The following is a 17,693-nucleotide window of genomic DNA, read 5'->3' as shown; positions in this document are numbered from 1 at the left end:
GTGTGACCTCGGAGTATGCTAAGATAACGTGTGGCGTTCCACAAGGTTTGCTTCTGAGCCCTACGCTCTGTAGTATCAATACGCTGCCGCTGGACAATCCATCCATCCATCCATCATCTTCCGCTTATCCGAGGTCGGGTCACGGGGGCAGCAGCCTAAGCAGGGAAGCCCAGACTTCCCTATCTCCAGCCACTTCGTCTAGCTCTTCCCGGGGGGTCCCGAGGCGTTCCCAGGCCAGCCGGGAGACATAGTCTTCCCAAGATGTCCTGGGTCTTCCCCGTGGCCTCCTACCAGCTGGACGTGCCCTAAACACATCCCTAGGGAGGCGTTCGGGTGGCATCCTGACCAGATGCCCGAACCACCTCATCTGGCTCCTCTCGATGTGGAGGAGCAGCGGCTTTACGTTGAGCTCCTCCCGGATGGCAGAGCTTCTCACCCTATCTCTAAGGGAGAGCCCCGCCACCCGGCGGAGGAAACTCATTTCGGCCGCTTGTACCCGTGATCTTATCCTTTCGGTCATGACCCAAAGCTCATGACCATAGGTAAGGATGGGAACGTAGATCGACCGGTAAATTGAGAGCTTTGCCTTCCGGCTCAGCTCCTTCTTCACCACAACGGATCGATACAACGTCCGCATTACTGAAGACGCCGCACCGATCCGCCTGTCGATCTCACGATCCACTCTTCCCCCACTCGTGAACAAGACTCCTAGGTACTTGAACTCCTCCACTTGGGGCAGGGTCTCCTCCCCAACCCGGAGATGGCACTCCACCCTTTTCCGGGCGAGAACCATGGACTCGGACTTGGAGGTGCTGATTCTCATTCCGGTCGCTTCACACTCGGCTGCGAACCGATCCAGTGAGAGCTGAAGATCCCGGTCAGATGAAGCCATCAGGACTACATCATCTGCAAAAAGCAGAGACCTAATCCCGTGGCCACCAAACCGGAACCCCTCAACGCCTTGACTGCGCCTAGAAATTCTGTCTATTTCTAGGCCGCTGGACAACATCATACGCAAATACGGTGTTAGCTTTCACTGTTATGCTGATGACACCCAACTTTACATGCTCCTAAAGCTGACCAACACGCCAGATTGTTGTCATCTTGAGGCGTGTCCTAATGAAATCAAACAATGTATGTCCAGCAACTTTTTGCATCTTAAAGCTAAGAAAATGGAAATGATTATTAGTCCTGCTAGAAACCGGCACTTATTTATTGATACGACCTTAACATTTAACAACAAAACAATTACACAAAGTAACTTGGTAAAGAATCTTGGCGTTATCTTCGAGCCAACTCTCATTTGAGTCACACATTAAATGTGTTACTAAAATAGCTTTCTTTGATCTTTGTAACATCACAAAAAATGTTTCCAATGTGTCCACCAGAGACGCGGAGATAATTATTCATGCATTTGTTACGTCTTGTCTTGATTACTGTAACGTATTATTTTCGGTTTCTATGTCTAGCATTAAAAGACTACAGTTGGTACAAAATCCGGCTGCTATACTTCTGACTTCTGGCTCACCCGCACTGGCTTCCTTAGGATTCGACTTTAAATGTACATTTAATAGTACATGTGATCAGTATCGGACCGATCTCACTCATGGTTGATTGTATCAGAATCGGCAGCATAAATCCCCGATCGGAACATTCCTAAAAAAAGAGATCCTAATATGTTACCGTGTGATTTTACATTAAGCAGTACCCAGTATTACCAACATAATTCGGTAAAGTACCGAATTCTGTAAATATCCCTACACCACATTGAAGTCCATATTTTATTCTTGTGATAATTATTGTGCAAAACTTGGTCACATGACAAAAATACCAATGTGAATACTAAGAGAACCAGACCATTAAAACATACTCACGCGTATAATTACTTTTCGTATATTAACGTTGTTGCCCTAGCGGAAACTGGGTAACACATGGCATACTGACAAAGCTTAACCTATTGTTACTATAACAATCTACAAGGTTAATGCAGTTTCCTTCTCTTTCTTCCCCTCCATTTATCTGATTTATTTTGTATTTCAAGTTATCATTACATATATGTAGTTGCTTTTGAATCAATTGTATTGTTAAGAGGTAATTGTTATTATTCAGTATATGCTCATTGTCATTTCTGTATTATTAATATTTATTTCACTAACTGCTTTTTTATTATCACTTTTACCATCATATTTGTGTATATCATATTCGCTGATGCTGTTCTGTTATTGTTATTAGTGTTTGTTAATGTCTCTCTGTCTAATCCTGCTCTTGTCCCTGCAATTTTCCCATCTGTTTTCCTTTTTTCCCCCTCTTTCTATCCCCTCCTGCTCCGGTCCGGCTGCACAAAATAAAAATATAAATCCGTTTAAAAAAGACAAATACAAATAAGGCAACAAGAGAAGTATCTCACACTTCTATTTGTTATAGTAAATCTGTAGGGCCGATATGGGCAACTACATTAATATGATTTCCCGGACTAGCTGGACAGGACAAAAAAAAAAAAAAAAGAGAACCAGACCAAAGCGTCCACCATATAGCTTTTTTTTGGTCCGAACCAGAGTACCGCAACACAAGTGTCAACACAGCCTGAAACCTTTTCTTTTTGACTGCAGCTCCTTGGCCAGCACCATAATATTTACTGAAGCCAGGCAGCAAATGCTGCAGCACTCTTTTTGTGCCGCTGTAAGACCTCCATCAGCCTGACAAGCTACGAGGAGCTTGCCAACACACACAAACTGGACAGTTACAGCTTTTCCTGACTGGGGGGATTCTTAGACTGCAGCTCCCTGTGTCGTCGTCCTCTTAAACAACGAGCGAGACAAGGGATCAAGGATTCAGAGGGAGGGGACGGGAGGGTAAACAGACGCTGCTCTGTTTTCAAGAAGTGATTGACAGCATGGGACTTGTTGCATAGCTGTGGCATGTGCTGCAGAAGATTGTCAAGTTGTTACACTCACACACTTTGGCAGGATGCCTGTGTTTTGACTCAAGGCCTGTAAGAACTGGTCGTGCTGAAATATACGGGTCTACTGTGCTTGGTTACTAGTAGTTGTAAAGACGGGAGCCAGACAGACGACACAAGCACGAATGACTCACTTAAAGACATTCTAACAATACAAATTAGGAGTTTGGGTCCTTAAGGAATTCTCAAAAATCACTTACAAAACAAAATGAAAGGAGTCTCAGCTGTATTCCCTGAGGTGCTCCATTTACTATGTATATGCAAACGGGGTATATACTACAAATTACGTAAATAACATGCACATTTTAAGGACAAAAAAATCTCCTAAGAATGTACACTGCCTTCTACTCCTGAACTTCTGTCAACAAAATTGTCCATTTTTTTCTAAGAACTATATTCCATGGTGGTGCTGTTATTAAAGTTGGAATGATTTGAACATTTCCTCACACAGCTCAATGTGCTCTTTGACAATACACCCGCTGCCTGTAACTTTAGGGCAGTGCTGGCCAGTTTCATTTCCTTTGGCCTGCAAAAGGGTGGCTTCCCAATTTTAATACATATTCATATTGACCTCTTTTAAACTTCACAATAACTAATGGCATGTCTGCAAGCTATTACACTGTAAAAAAAAAAAAAGATTTTACAGTAAAACACTAGCAGCTCTGTTGTCAGAATTTTACCAGAAAAGTATGATAACATTGGTATCGTTTATTCATTGACAGTAAAACCCTTTAAAAACAACAAATATAAATTTTACAGTAAAAACTAGCAGCTCAGTCGCCACAATTTTAACCTCTTGAAGCCCAAGCTGTTTGTTAAAATGCTTTTTATATTTGTCTTTCTTATTTGGGTTTATTGGACCTTAATTAGAATAAAAACTAAGAATCATCTTTTTATATGATGTACTTAGTCCATAAGTAACAAACGTGTACTTCATGTTTAGTGACATGCTAATTCTTATTTCTACACTTTTTTTCCCAACTCCATTGTATGTTATACTCTTCTGACACCACCTGATAGCAGTATAGATGTCCATAAAAAGGGCCATAAGACCCCAATTCAGTAGTTTACACAATTTTGGAAATAAGAGCTAAAAGGTGCTGTCCACGCATGTGGCCAACTAAGCCTTTAGAGTTTTAATATATGCGATACATTTTTTTTCCCTTTGACATTAAAGCACGGTAAAGACAATAAACCTAGGTTTTACAATAAAACAAGCAGCTCAGTTGCCACAATTTTATTGTAGAAATAAGTGTCACCGTTTTTCCATTGACAGTAATGCACAGTAAAGACAATGAACATAGATTTTAAGGTAAAAGAACGAGCAGCTTGATCGCCACAATTTTACCGTAAAAATAAGTGTTATCGTTTTTCAATTTACTGTATTTTTCGGAGTATAAGTCGCTCCGGAGTATACGTCGCACCTGCCAAAAATGCATAATAAAGAAGGAAAAAAACATATATAAGTCGCACTGGAGTATAAGTTGCATTTTTGGGGGAAATTCATTTGATAAAACCCAACACCAAGAATAGACATTTGAAAGGCAATTTCAAATAAATAAAGAATAGTGAACAACAAGCTGAGTAAGTCTACGTTATATGACGCATAAATAACCAACTGAGAAGGTGTTAACGTAACAAATTATGGTATGTCATTCAAATAGCTATAACATATAGAACATGCTATACATTTACCAAACAATCTGTCACTCCTAATCGCTAAATCCGATGAAATCTTAAACGTCTAGTCTCTTACGTGAATGAACTAAATAATATTATTTGATATTTTATGGTAACGTGTTAATAATTTCACACATAACTCGCTCCTGAGTATAAGTCGCAAACTATGAAAAAAACTGCGACTTATAATCCGGAAAATACGGTACAGTTATTTGGTGTAAAAACCAGCCTAAATCAAATTTTTTAAATATTTTCCAGCAGAATCTACAGATTTATTATTATTACAGGCTAACTAGTTGCCATCTATTGAACCCGACCTCTACTACCTTGTATTTATATATGTGGCGGTATGTGGCTAAATTCTTCACTCGTAGTGCTGTAAACACCTACGTTTGGCCTGTGGCCCACTGGTATACTTTCACTTTGGCCCCTGCTTTAAAAAGGTACTTATCAAAATCAGTTTCATACCGTATTTCCTTGAATGGCCGCCGAGGCATGCGGTAAAAGTAAGCAGGCGCTAATAATTTTAAAACCTCTTCTCACCCCTGCGCTTACAAATGGCATGGAGTAAAAAAATTGAGTGTGATTTAAAAAAAAAAAATTAATAAAAAATTATTCTGCGGCCGCGGCCCGGTGGTTGGGGACCACTGCTGAACAACATGTCATCGCGACCGCCTTTACACAACGCTATCTGCGTGCCGGCCGGACGCATGCATTTCGCTGCTTCTCATACGAGATTGCAATGCATACTTGGTCAACAGCCATACCTTTTACACAGATGGTTGTGATATTAGTAAGACTGTTAAAGTTGTTTATATGTGCCACACTCTGTGAACCCACACCAAACACATTCCTGGAGAACATCGGCTCTGTAACACATTATGAACGCAACATAAGAATTACCCACAATGCCATCCATCCATGACTCTTGGCTATATTATACACGCGCCCCTAACCCCGCCCACCTCAACCGACGCACGGAGGGGGGGTGGGGGGGGGGGGGGTGCTAGCGGGGTGTATGATATAGCCAAGAGTCATGGACGCATGGTATTGGGGGTAATTCTCATGTTGCGTTTATAATGTGTTACAGAGCCGATGTTCTCCCGAAATGTGTTTGGTGTGGGTTCACAGAGTGTGGCACATATTACTAAGAGTGTTAAAGTTGTTTTATATCACAACCATCAGTATGATCTGTATGGCTGTGGAACAAGACCCTTGGTTTACACATAGTAAAAGCAAAAAAAAAACTCCTCCGCCATGTTGAAAATGACGACAGGGGAAGCGTCACTCGTGACGTCACAAATTTGACCCGGCGGTAGAAGTAAGCATGTGCTAATAAATGTGGGGAACGAGTTTGACCCAGCAGTAATTCAAGGCAGGCGCATATTACATGCCCGGTAGCTCTTAAAGAAAATAGGGTATTCGTGAAATTTGAGCAAGATTGGTTGGAAAATATGGCGGTCAGTAAGCATCATCCAGCAAAAACATCTTTGCAGACATGAGTAGAACATAGCAACTAATTGTCCACAGGTAATTGACCATTTTTGTCATTATGATAAAACTTTAAAGATCGCTGTATTATTTGTTAACTAGCATGTGTTTTTAAGCTCGTAAAGCACAACCCGTAGGAGGCACCACAGATGCCACTCATGAAAAAAAATGGTATTGATATTCATGTACTCACACACACATACACACACGGTCAGACATATTTTCTCTTGCCGATACATTTGAATTGTAAACAACTGCTGGCAAAAAACGAAGGAAAAGAAAGTCAGCCACATTAATATTCATTCAAAAATGATCTCATTTGCAGGAAATGAATCAATCTGTGAGTTAATTAGCAAGTAAGATGCTGTCAGGAAGGTTCTCGGCCTTAACTGGCTGTAGACCAGGGCCTGGTTTTCCTGTCAACACAACAATGTTATTATTACAATTATCCATCCATCCTTTTTCTACCGCTTATTCCCTTTTGGGGTTGCGGGGGGCGCTGGCGCCTATCTCAGCTACAATCGGGCGGAAGGCGGGGTACACCCTGGACAAGTCGCCCACCCTGGACAAGTCGCCAACTCATCGCAGGGCCAACACAGATAGACAGACAGACAACATTCACACTCACATTCACACACTAGGGCCAATTTAGTGTTGCCAATCAACCTATCCCCAGGTGCATGTCTTTGGAAGTGGGAGGAAGCCGGAGTACCCGCAGGGAACCCACGCATTCACGGGGAGAACATGCAAACTCCACACGGAAAGATGATCATCTAATTGGTTGCTATTGTCATGTAATTAGTTACTATGGTCATCTAATTACTTACTATGGTCACTATGAGATATCTCAGATTGTAGGTGGGGATTTTTTCACCATGTTTGTTGCATTTTGGTTGCGTTTCGGTTGATTGTAAAATATGTTGTCAATATTCAGTGTTTTACCATTAGTAGTTAATATTGTAAATCCCGCATTCTTTATTTTCATGTACATTCTGGGTGTCTCATTCAGTAAAAAAAAATTCAAATTCCATTCCGTTTTTTAAAGCGGTCTGTCATAACATTTTTAGCTTTCAATCATTATTGTGAGGTTTTGTATTAGGGTTCCTACAAATAGATATACCGGCCCCCAGACACACTTTATCTAAATCTGCCCCCCCCCCCCCAGTAAAATAATTGCCCAGGCCTGTTTTAGTTAGTTATGAAAGAACACTTTAATCGTGGTATGGTTAAAAAGTCTTCATTTGTAGGTCATTTGTAAGAAGGTGACGCAACTTAAAAGTCGCTCCAAACTATGTACTATGCAAGCCACCCTTGGTGCAGATCTTGGTGCTAAATATACATTTTTAGTAAATAATGGTAGGGAACAGGATAAAGGCGTAAATCCAGATTTTCTACAGGTCTGTTGGTTGGTCAGTTAGTTATTGAAGAAAATCGCCAGTAAATTGTGATATGTGACAATCTGACACCATTTTCCCTTAATTTTATTTCTAGGTACATGTAGTTATTCTATCAATCAATCAATCAATCAAATCAATGTTTATTTATATAGCCCTAAATCACAACTGTCTCAAAGGGCTGCACAAGCCACAACGACATCCTCAGTTCAGAGCCCACATGAGGGAGAGGAAAAGTATTTTGTTGTACAGAACGATAGAACATCTATCATTTTGTTGGTCAGTCATCAAGAAAGAACAGTATTGTGCTATGGAACAGATTTTTCCACACTTTTATAACTTTGTTAGTTGGTTGATTAGTTAGCTAGCTCACTGGCTATCGAGTCAATCAGTCTGTTCGTCAGGGAAGAACGCAGGACATGTGGTCTATAATAGGCAGAATTTGTTCCACAGATTGTGGTTAGTTTGTCAGTATTCTATAACTAGTAACAACTGTTCAGTAAAGATGAACATTTACTTTGGTTGGAGCGCCGCCATTTTCCGGTTGGGGAGGAGATCTTCAAGTGAAGGAGTTGAAGTACCTCGGAGTCTTGTTCACGTGGGAAGGAAAAGTAGATTGTGAGATCGACCGGCGGATCTGTGCGGCGTCTTCAGTAATGCGGACGCTGTATCGATCTGTTGTGGTGAAGAAGGAGCTGAGTCGGAAGGCAAAGCTCTGTGGTCATGAGCTTTGGGTTATGACCGAAAGGATAAGATCTCGGCCGAAATTAGTTTGCGCTGCCGGGTGGTGGGGGTCTCCCTTAGAGATAGGGTGAGAAGCTCTGTCATCCGGGAGGAGCTCAAAGTAAAGCCACTGCTCCTCCACATCGAGAGGAGCCAGATGAGGTGGTTCGAGCATCTGGTCAATATGCCACCTGAACGCCTCCCTAGGGAGGTGTTTAGGGCACATCCGTTCGGAAGGAGGCCCCGTGGAAGACCCAGGACAGGTTGGGAAGACTATGTCTCTGCCCCTGCGACCCGACCTAAGATAAGCGGAAGAAGATGGATGGCATTTACTCTGCTAAACATAAAGTAATCATTCATACTGTTTAAACTCTTCCTGTTGCACTTGCACTTTTGTTAAAAAAAACAAACACTAAACCAGAGGTGTCTAAAGTGCGGCCCAATTTTGGCAACAGCCTGTTTGATTCTGGCCTGTGGCTTATTCCATCCATTCATTCATTTATTTTCTACCACTTGTCCTTCTTGGGGTTGCGGGGCTGCTTTAACCTATCCCAGGTACAGTCTGGCAGAAGGCGGAGTACACCCTCGACAATTTGCCACCTCATCACAGGGCCAACACAGGTAGACATAACTATTCATATTCACATTCACACACTCGGGCCAATTTATTGTAAAAATAAATTGGGTTATTAACGAGATGTACCATTAGATATTACAGTGATTTGCTTTATCACATATAATACCGAGCTTATGTAGCTTATAATGCAGCATATTGATCTACATTATATTGTTTTTAGCATCTTTAATGCACATAATTAAGTCTTTGTATTACTGATGGGAAATTGACGCCTCAGTGAACGTGTAAAACGCTCGATGGCTGTATTGACACTGCACTGATACAGTGTTAGTCTTTCATAATGGTTCCATCCGTTGGATTAAAAAGTTAATACATTTGACCTAGTTGCGTAAATGCTGAAAAGTATTTTAATTATCATTCCACTCTATTTTACTGTGCGCCCTCTCCTCCCACATTTCCCAACCGATTGAAACCATTCAATTCATTGCACTCACTTTTGACATTCACACCAACAAGTTTGAAAAATTCCCGGTTTTCCCTGACTTCCTAATTTCCGATATCACTCTATCCACACTTTTGCTTTCCACTACTTCCCCCACATTTTTCAAATTATTTCAACCAATCCACCATCAAATCTTTCCTCTCATTCAGGAGAAGTATTTTTTTGTGTTAAAAAAAAATTCCTGCTTTTCTCAATTTCCCCACTTTTCCTTAACACTTATCTCTTAAAAGGTTTACTACTTCCTAATTTCTTAACCTTATCAAACCATTTCAAAATGTGCGCTTCATTCACTTACGGTGTTACAAAAAAAGATCAGTAAGAATAATACATAATATTTGGATATAGAGAACATCCTTCTATCCATCCATTTTCTACCGCACAAACCCTTTATTTATTGAATCACAAATATTGAAATTTGACGATCTTGTGCATTTGCAAACAGCTAAAACTATGAACAAAGCCAACTATAACCCACTACCCAAGAATGTGCAACAATTATTCTCTACAAAAGAGGAGAAATATAACCGTAGAGGAAAATCCAATTTAAAACATTTGTATGCACGTAAAACACTTAAAACCTTTAGCATATCTGTATGTGGAATTAAGTTATGGTATGGATTAACCAAAGAAATCAAACAAAGCACCAATATGATTCACTTTAAAAAACTGTTCAAACTAAAAGTGTTCGCAAAGTACACAGAACAATAATTATGATGAACATCTGGAACCCTTTTCTTTTTTTTGAGAAAAAAGATTATTTATGTTTTTAATATTTTTTTATTTACTATGGTATATTATTCATTCATTATCTATTCAGTCACTGTTCTGTTACAGAAAACAAGAAAATGGGATAACATTGCAATGGAATGAAAAGGGGTAGGATTAAATAAGCTCAGCTTCTTCCTACACCTTTTTGGAGGTGCTGTAATGAAACAACTGGAAATATGTGATGCATTACATCGTACCGTATGCATGTTTGAAATAAACTTAAACTGAACTGAAGTCATAATTAAACTCAATCAAAAGCCAGCATGCCAGCTCTTCAGCAAATTTGTACTAGAATACACCTCAAATACTACTTTTCTTACAAGTACGTTTCTTACAAGTATCATCCCTGCAGGACAAGGAATAGCTAAACATGCTTCACTACACACCGTAGCTCAGTGGTCCCCAACCACCGGGCCGTGGCCAGATTGGTACCGGGCCGCAGAAGAATTTTTTATAAAAAAAAAAAAAAAAAGTTTTTTAAATTTAAAACATTTATTTTTTTATTTTTATTAAATCAACATAAAAAACACAATATACACTTACAAATAGTGCACCAACCACAAAAAACTCCCTTTTTCATGACAACAACGTCCCTTTTTCATGACAAAGAAGAAAAAAAAAAAAAGGAAAAAAAAGGACACCCCCCCCCCCCGGGCCGCGGGACAAATTATTAAGCGTTGACCGGTCCGCGGATACAAAAAGGTTGGGCACCACTGCCGTAGCTCACCGGCGTCAAAATGTAAACAAACGCCATTGGTGGATCTAAACCTAACATCCATTGTAAAGTAGCGTATCTAGTTGATACTATTATGATTAAGTCACTATTTTTTGGAATCAGAACATCTTTCGTTTTTTTAAAATGTATATTTTGTTTATAAACTCAGGAAATATGTCGCTGGACATATGAGGACTTTGATTATGACCAATGTATGACCTTGTAACTACCCAAACGTGTGGAATCATCCCAAACTAATGTAAAGTATTAAACAACAGAAGAACAAGTGATTATTACATTTTAACAGAAGTCTAGATAGAACATGTTAAAAGAGAAAGTAAGCAGATATTAACAGTAAATGAACAAGTACAGTTAAAGTTAAATTACCCATGATTGTCACAACCATTAGGTGTAGCCAAAAATTTCTCTAGATTAATAATTCATTTTCTACCACTTGTCCTTAATAATGTTGACAAAATAATAGAAAGATAAATGACACAATATGTTACCGCATATGTCAGCAGCGAAATTAGGAGCCATTGTTTGCTTACTTACTAATAAAAGACAAGTTGTCTTGTATGTTCACTATTTTATTTAAGGACAAGCTTGCAATAAGACTTCGACATTAGACTTAGACAAACTTTAATGATCCACAAGGGAAATTGTTCTGAATTGTGCTGAAAATATTAATTTTCCTGAAGGAATAAATAAAGTACTATCTAACCCAGGGGTGCCCACACTTTTTCTGCAGACGAGCTACTTTTCAATTGACCAACTCGAGGGGATCTACCTCATTTATATATATCATTTATATTTATTTATTTATGAGAGACATTTTTGTAAACAAGTTAAATGTGTTTAATGTTAATACAAGCATGTGTAACACATATAGATGTCTTTCTTTCACGAAGACAAGAATATAAATTGGTGTATTACCTGATTCTGATGACTTGCATTGATTGGAATCAGACAGTAATGATGATAACGCCCACATGTTCAAATGGAGGAGAAAAAAAGTTGTCCTTTCTGTACAATACCACATGAAAGTGGTTGGTTTTTGGCATCTAATTCATCCAGCTTCCATACACTTTACAAGAAAAACATTGGCGGCAAATTCCGTAGCTTGCTTGATTGACATTCACGGCACCCGAGGGTCTTGTGAGATGACGCTGGCTGCTGCCAGTTCATTATTATGAAAAAATGACAGAGAGGAAGGCGAGAAACACTTTTTATTTTAACAGACTTTCGCGCCGTCCCTTCCGTCAAAACTCTAAAGGCCGACTGCACACTTCCTATCTTCACAATAAAAGCCCTGCTTCATGCTGCCTGCGCTGACAAAATAAGAGTCTCAGAAAGCTGGCGTGCACAAGTGATGTGCACGCCAGCTTTCTGAGGGATCGCTTGTGCACGCCAGTTTTCCGAGACTCTGTATTTAGTTAGCGCAGGCAGCATGAAGCAGGGCTTTTATTGTGAAGATAGGAAATGTGCAGTCGGCCTTTAGAGTTTTGACGGAAGGTACGGCGCGAGAGTCTGTTGAAATAAAAAGTGTTTCTCGCCTTCCTCTTGGTCATATTTTAATAATAATGATCTTGCAGCAGCCAGCGTCATCTCACAAGACCCTCCGGTACCGTGAATGTCATTTAAGTGACATCTTGGTGAAGATTGATGATCACTAATTTTTAGGTCTATTTTTTTTTTAAGCCTGGCTCGAGATCGGTCGACTGGTAGCTCGCGATCGACGTAATGGGCACCCCTGATCTAATCTAATCTAATCTAAAGATAAGTGATAAAAAAGCAAGAAAAGTTAAGAATAATACCAAAAATAAAGTAAAATCAAAGAATTTAAAAGGAGCTACTGTCATATGCTGCCATTCTTTCAGGCGCATCAAAGAAATTTTAAAAAGGAACAATAAGAAACATATGTTTAATGTACCGTAAGATTTTTCGTTAAAATAAAGCCAATAATGCTATTTTTTGTGGTCCCCTTTATTTTGAAAAGTACCAAAATAATACCAAATAATTTTGGTACCTGTACCAAAATATTGGTATCGGGACAACACCAGTTTACAGGCCAGCTTCTTACAGGTGTATGCACACCCAAAACCCATATATTTTGTTACTAGTCGCACTCTGGCTCGTATGTCAATTGTTACTCAGTCGAAAAGTAAATAGTTATGGAAAAGGTGTGTACCTCCAGTGTGAAAACAAAAGATAGGGAGGGTCAGGACTGAATTGCCTCTGTCTGATGGGGACTGGACTCTGGACATGCATTGTTAACACATCCATGTGACAATACTAGACAAGTGACTCAATCTGCCGTCTTGAATAAAAAAAGCAGGGCGACACAAGTGCCGTTTGCGTGCTTCCTTAAAGCTTTTATTGTTGTTGTAGCACGGGCGGGGCCAGATGAAGGGCAGAGACTCACAAGGCTGTGGGATCATGTTACGCTGACTTCAGGGTTCGCCTGCGCTGCGAAATATACGACCGCATCGTCACACCTGATTGCTCCCGCCTCAGCGGAGTCATTAAGCAGCCGGTTAGCAAAGTGACATCATTCACCTTAACGCATGACGACTCGCTCAAAAGGTGGCAGGAGGGTCAAACAGTGAGTGGATATGTAGAAGGAGATATGAAGAGGACGAAACCACTCGTGAGTACACACAATCACTCAAAACAGAGAGTGTAAGCTGGATACATCGGTCACTCTTTGTGCACAAGATGCCATCGTAACCACGACAACCTACTTTCACGCCATCAGAGGTACCAACCTGATGTTGTAATCTGGGGCTGATCGCATTCGGATATCTGGAGAGCCCTAATGGCCACACTCCATCCTTAAATACATCAACCAGCCGCTGTAATCTATCTAATGGACACTTGGGGGGTATTCATTTAGTACGCAGGACTGGAACTTTCACCTACACGCAGAAGATTCTCACCCTATCACTCACCCTAGTTCACCAGGACACAGCACAGTGAACTGTTGGTAAGGATTGGGACAAAAGTGCGAGACTCTCAGAGAATTGTATGGGTTTGTTAATTCCATCCATCCACTTTCTACCGCTTGTCCATGTTAAGTTTCTAAGTTCTTCAGTTTAGTTTACTAAATTACAATTTTAAATTTCCCGGGAGTTTCGTCTTGGGAAAGTTGTGTAATGATGACGTGTACGCAGGACGTTACGGGTTTTTAGGAAGTATGAGCGCTACGCACACACACAGGTAAATGTCGTCTGCTTTAACGGCATAATTACACAGTATTTTGTAGTTCTGTGTTGCTGAATCTTTTGCAATTTGTTCAATTAATAATGGAGAGGTCACAGTAGAAAGATGGAGTTGGGAAGCTTTAGCCTTTAGCCACACAAACACACGGTGATTCCTTGTTTAAAATTCCCGGAGCTGAAACTTTACTATGGATCCCGACCACATGTCAACCAGCAGGTTTCGGTGAGAAAATTGTGGTTAAAAAGTCGCTTCTTACCGGAGATCAGCTGAGCTTGTGTCGTCCGTACAGTTGCCGTCGACTCCCCTGAGACACTGCGCGTCAACACCCGTGGACACACCCCTCCGACTATCAGGTACTATTAAACTCACTAAAACTCTAGCAACACAATAGAAAGACAAGGGATTTCCCAGAATTATCCTAGTAAATGTGTTTCAAAACATCGGAATACTTCCCAATGCTATCGCGTCGTTTTTTTTTTTAACAGTTTTTTTTTTTCTAGTCCGTCGCTATCAATATCCTCAACACGAATCTTTCATCCTCACTCAAATTAATGGAGAAATTGTCGTTTTCGGGCTTCACGGTGGCAGAGGGGTTAGTGCGTCTGCCTCACAATACGAAGGTCCTGCAGTCATGGGTTCAAATCCAGGCTCGGGATCTTTCTGTGTGGAGTTTGCATGTTCTCCCCGTGAATGCGTGGGTTCCCTCCGGGTACTCCGGCTTCCTCCCACTTCCAAAGACATGCACCTGGGGATAGGTTGATTGGCAACACTAAATTGGCCCTAGTGTGCGAATGTGAGTGTGAATGTTGTCTATCTGTGTTGGCCCTGCGATGAGGTGGCGACTTGTCCAGGGTGTACACCGCCTTCCGCCCTATTGTAGCTGAGATAGGCGCCAGCGCCCCCTGCGACCCCAAAAGGGAATAAGCGGTAGGAAATGGATGGATGGATAGTCCGTCGCTATCAATATCCTCAAACACGAATCTTTCATCCTCACTCAAATTAATGGAGAAATTGTCGTTTTCTCGGTCCGAATAACTGTTTTTGTTAGAGGCTACCATTAAAATCAATGTGAATGTGTGAGGAGCCCTCAACATGTGATGTCATCGTCTGCGACTTCCGGTAAAGGCGAGGCTTTTTCAGGAAGTACCAAAAGTGGCGGACTTTATCGTCGATGTTCTCTACTAAATCCTTTCACCAAAAATATGGCAATATCGCGAAACGATCAAGTATGACACATAGAATGGACCTGTTAATCCTGTTTGAATAAGAAAATCTCATTTCAGTAGGCCTTTAAGGTCCAAGCTTACATCACCCAAATTTTTACTGCATACCTTTGGTAAGTGCCGGAGTGAAAAGTAGTTTTAAAATAATTAGCGCATGCTTATTAGGGACGGTGTGGCGCAGTGGAAGAGTGGCCGTGCGCAACCCGAGGGTCCTGGGTTCAAATCCCACCTAGTACCAACCTCGTCACGTCCGTTGTGTCCTGAGCAAGACACTAAACCCTTGCTCCTGATGGGTGCTGGTTGGCGCCTTGCATGGCAGCTCCCTCCATCAGTGTGTGAATGTGTGTGTGAATGGGTAAATGTGGAAGTAGTGTCAAAGCGCTTTGAGTACCTTGAAGGTACAAAAGCGCTATACCCACATCTGAGGTCCTCTCCAAGGTTTCTCATAGTCAGCATTGTCACTGGCGTCCCACTGGATGTGAATTCTCTCTGCCCACTGGGTGTGAGTTTTCCTTGCCCTTTTGTGGGTTCTTCCGAGGATGTTGTAGTCGTAATGATTTGTGCAGTCCTTTGAGACATTTGTGATTTGGGGCTATATAAATAAACATTGATTGATTGATTGATATACAAGTACAACCCATTTATTTACTTACTTTTACCGCATGCCTTTGGTAAGCGCAGGAGTGAGAAGAGGTATTAAATTAATTCGCGCCCCGGCGGCAAATTGAGGAAATACGGTATATAAAACTTTTAAAGTCATTTTGATAGTAGGCTAATATAGACACTTTGGTCATGTGTTGCCTTCATTATAACACTTATAAATGGCTTTTGGTTTTTTGCGGCTCCAGACAGATTTGTTTTTTGTATTTCTGGTCCAATATGGCTCTTACAACACTCTGCTTTAAGCAGATGTGTCCAGCTGTCTGGAGAGGACAGTGGACACTTTGTCCTCCACTGTGTCAACATAAACGTATAGCGTGGATAATTACACAGGGTGTAGTTAGTTTCATTTCCACTCTCGCTGACTTCCATCTGTTGACTGCCTCTTCCCCGGCTAAATGGGCCTTGTTAGGGCGGATAGGTGCGCTTCTTAGTTGGGGTGGAAGCGGGCAGGTTCGCCGTGGAAAGACAACAACAAATGGAGGCTTTCTTCAGCCTCTATTTTAGCCGTTTAGCCGTCCCCCCTCCTCTTTGACGGCGGCAACACAACACAAGCCAACGTGCAGGAAGCGGAGAAACAACAACAAAAGCGTAACGAGAGAATGCAGCCACTAAGGGGGGAAAGCACACATGTTAAGGCGGACAACTTACACGGAAGAGGCGCCGGTTCCGCTCGGTCCGCTGGGGAGGCTGGTATAGCCGCTCCGTCTTCCGGTGCTGCTCGGTGGGAAATCTGCGCTATGGAGAGCGGAGCCTCCGAGGACTGAAGGCGAGCTGAGAGGCTTGCGTCATTCCACCAGGATGCCGCTATTGACTGCGGGCGCCAACGCAGCCATCTTGCCGCGGAGCAAACCCACCAATCACCGCCCGGAGCCGAGCCGGACCGAACCCTCCTCCTCCACCTCCAAGTCCCGACTCCAGCTGTGAAAATGATCCCTGGAGATGATCTCCTCGCCCAGGCCTTTAAAGGTCGTGTATTTATTATGTATACTGCGCGATTCGTTAACATACACTCGCCATTTTTTAATGATATTTGTTTATCTTTAAGGACCTTTCCGCTTATGATTTAAATGTTCGAAAATGTCTAAATGGTCAAATTATTAAAACGGTTCCACCTGCCCAACTCAATTCGTATGTTGAAATTAGCATGAAAAATATCAATGAAAAATATTAAAATTATAAATTTAAAAAACGTATTATAACGTTAATAAAAAAAAAAACATACAAAAGAAAACGTATAAGATTAAAATAAATATCCATCCATCCATTTTCTGCCGCTTATTCCCGTTCGGGGTCGCGGGGGGCGCTGGCGCCTATCTCAGCTACATATATATATATATATATATACATATATATATATATACATATATAAATATATATATATATATATATATATATATATATATATAGTAGCTGAGATAGGCGCCAGCGCCCCCCGCGACCCCGAAAGGGAATAAGCGGTAGAAGATGGATGGATGGATGGATGGATATATATATATATATATATATATATATATATATATATATATATATATATACACGAATATATCGGTTCGCAGCTGAGTGTGAAGCGACCGGAATGAGAATCAGCACCTCCAAATCCGAGTCCATGGTTCTCTCCCGGAAAAGGGTGGAGTGCCATCTCCGGGTTGGGGAGGAGACCCTGCCCCAAGTGGAGGAGTTCAAGTACCTAGGAGTCTTGTTCACGAGTGGGGGAAGAGTGGATCGTGAGATCGACAGGCGGATCGGTGCGGCGTCTTCAGTAATGCAGACGTTGTA

At 41.3% G+C, this 17,693-nt stretch overlaps 1 protein-coding gene across 4 annotated transcripts in view; it reads right to left on the bottom strand.

Moving 5' to 3' along the window:
• The window catches only part of zgc:92140 (uncharacterized protein LOC447854 homolog), an 87,612-nt gene extending 70,735 nt beyond the window's left edge, over positions 1-16,877 (bottom strand). Inside the window, exon 1 of one of the 4 annotated variants that reach the window (XM_061888318.1) lies at positions 16,566-16,877. The gene's annotated coding sequence lies outside the window, so the exon portion shown is untranslated. The remainder of the gene's footprint in view (positions 1-16,565) is intronic. The other 3 variants (XM_061888317.1, XM_061888316.1, XM_061888315.1) reach the window with 3 other exon arrangements.
• Positions 16,878-17,693: the final 816 nt, after the last annotated feature.

Source organism: Nerophis ophidion, linkage group LG26 (genome assembly GCF_033978795.1).
Source record: "Nerophis ophidion isolate RoL-2023_Sa linkage group LG26, RoL_Noph_v1.0, whole genome shotgun sequence".
NCBI classification, from domain to species: Eukaryota; Metazoa; Chordata; class Actinopteri; order Syngnathiformes; family Syngnathidae; genus Nerophis; species Nerophis ophidion.
This window is presented reverse-complemented; position numbering and strand designations above follow the sequence as displayed.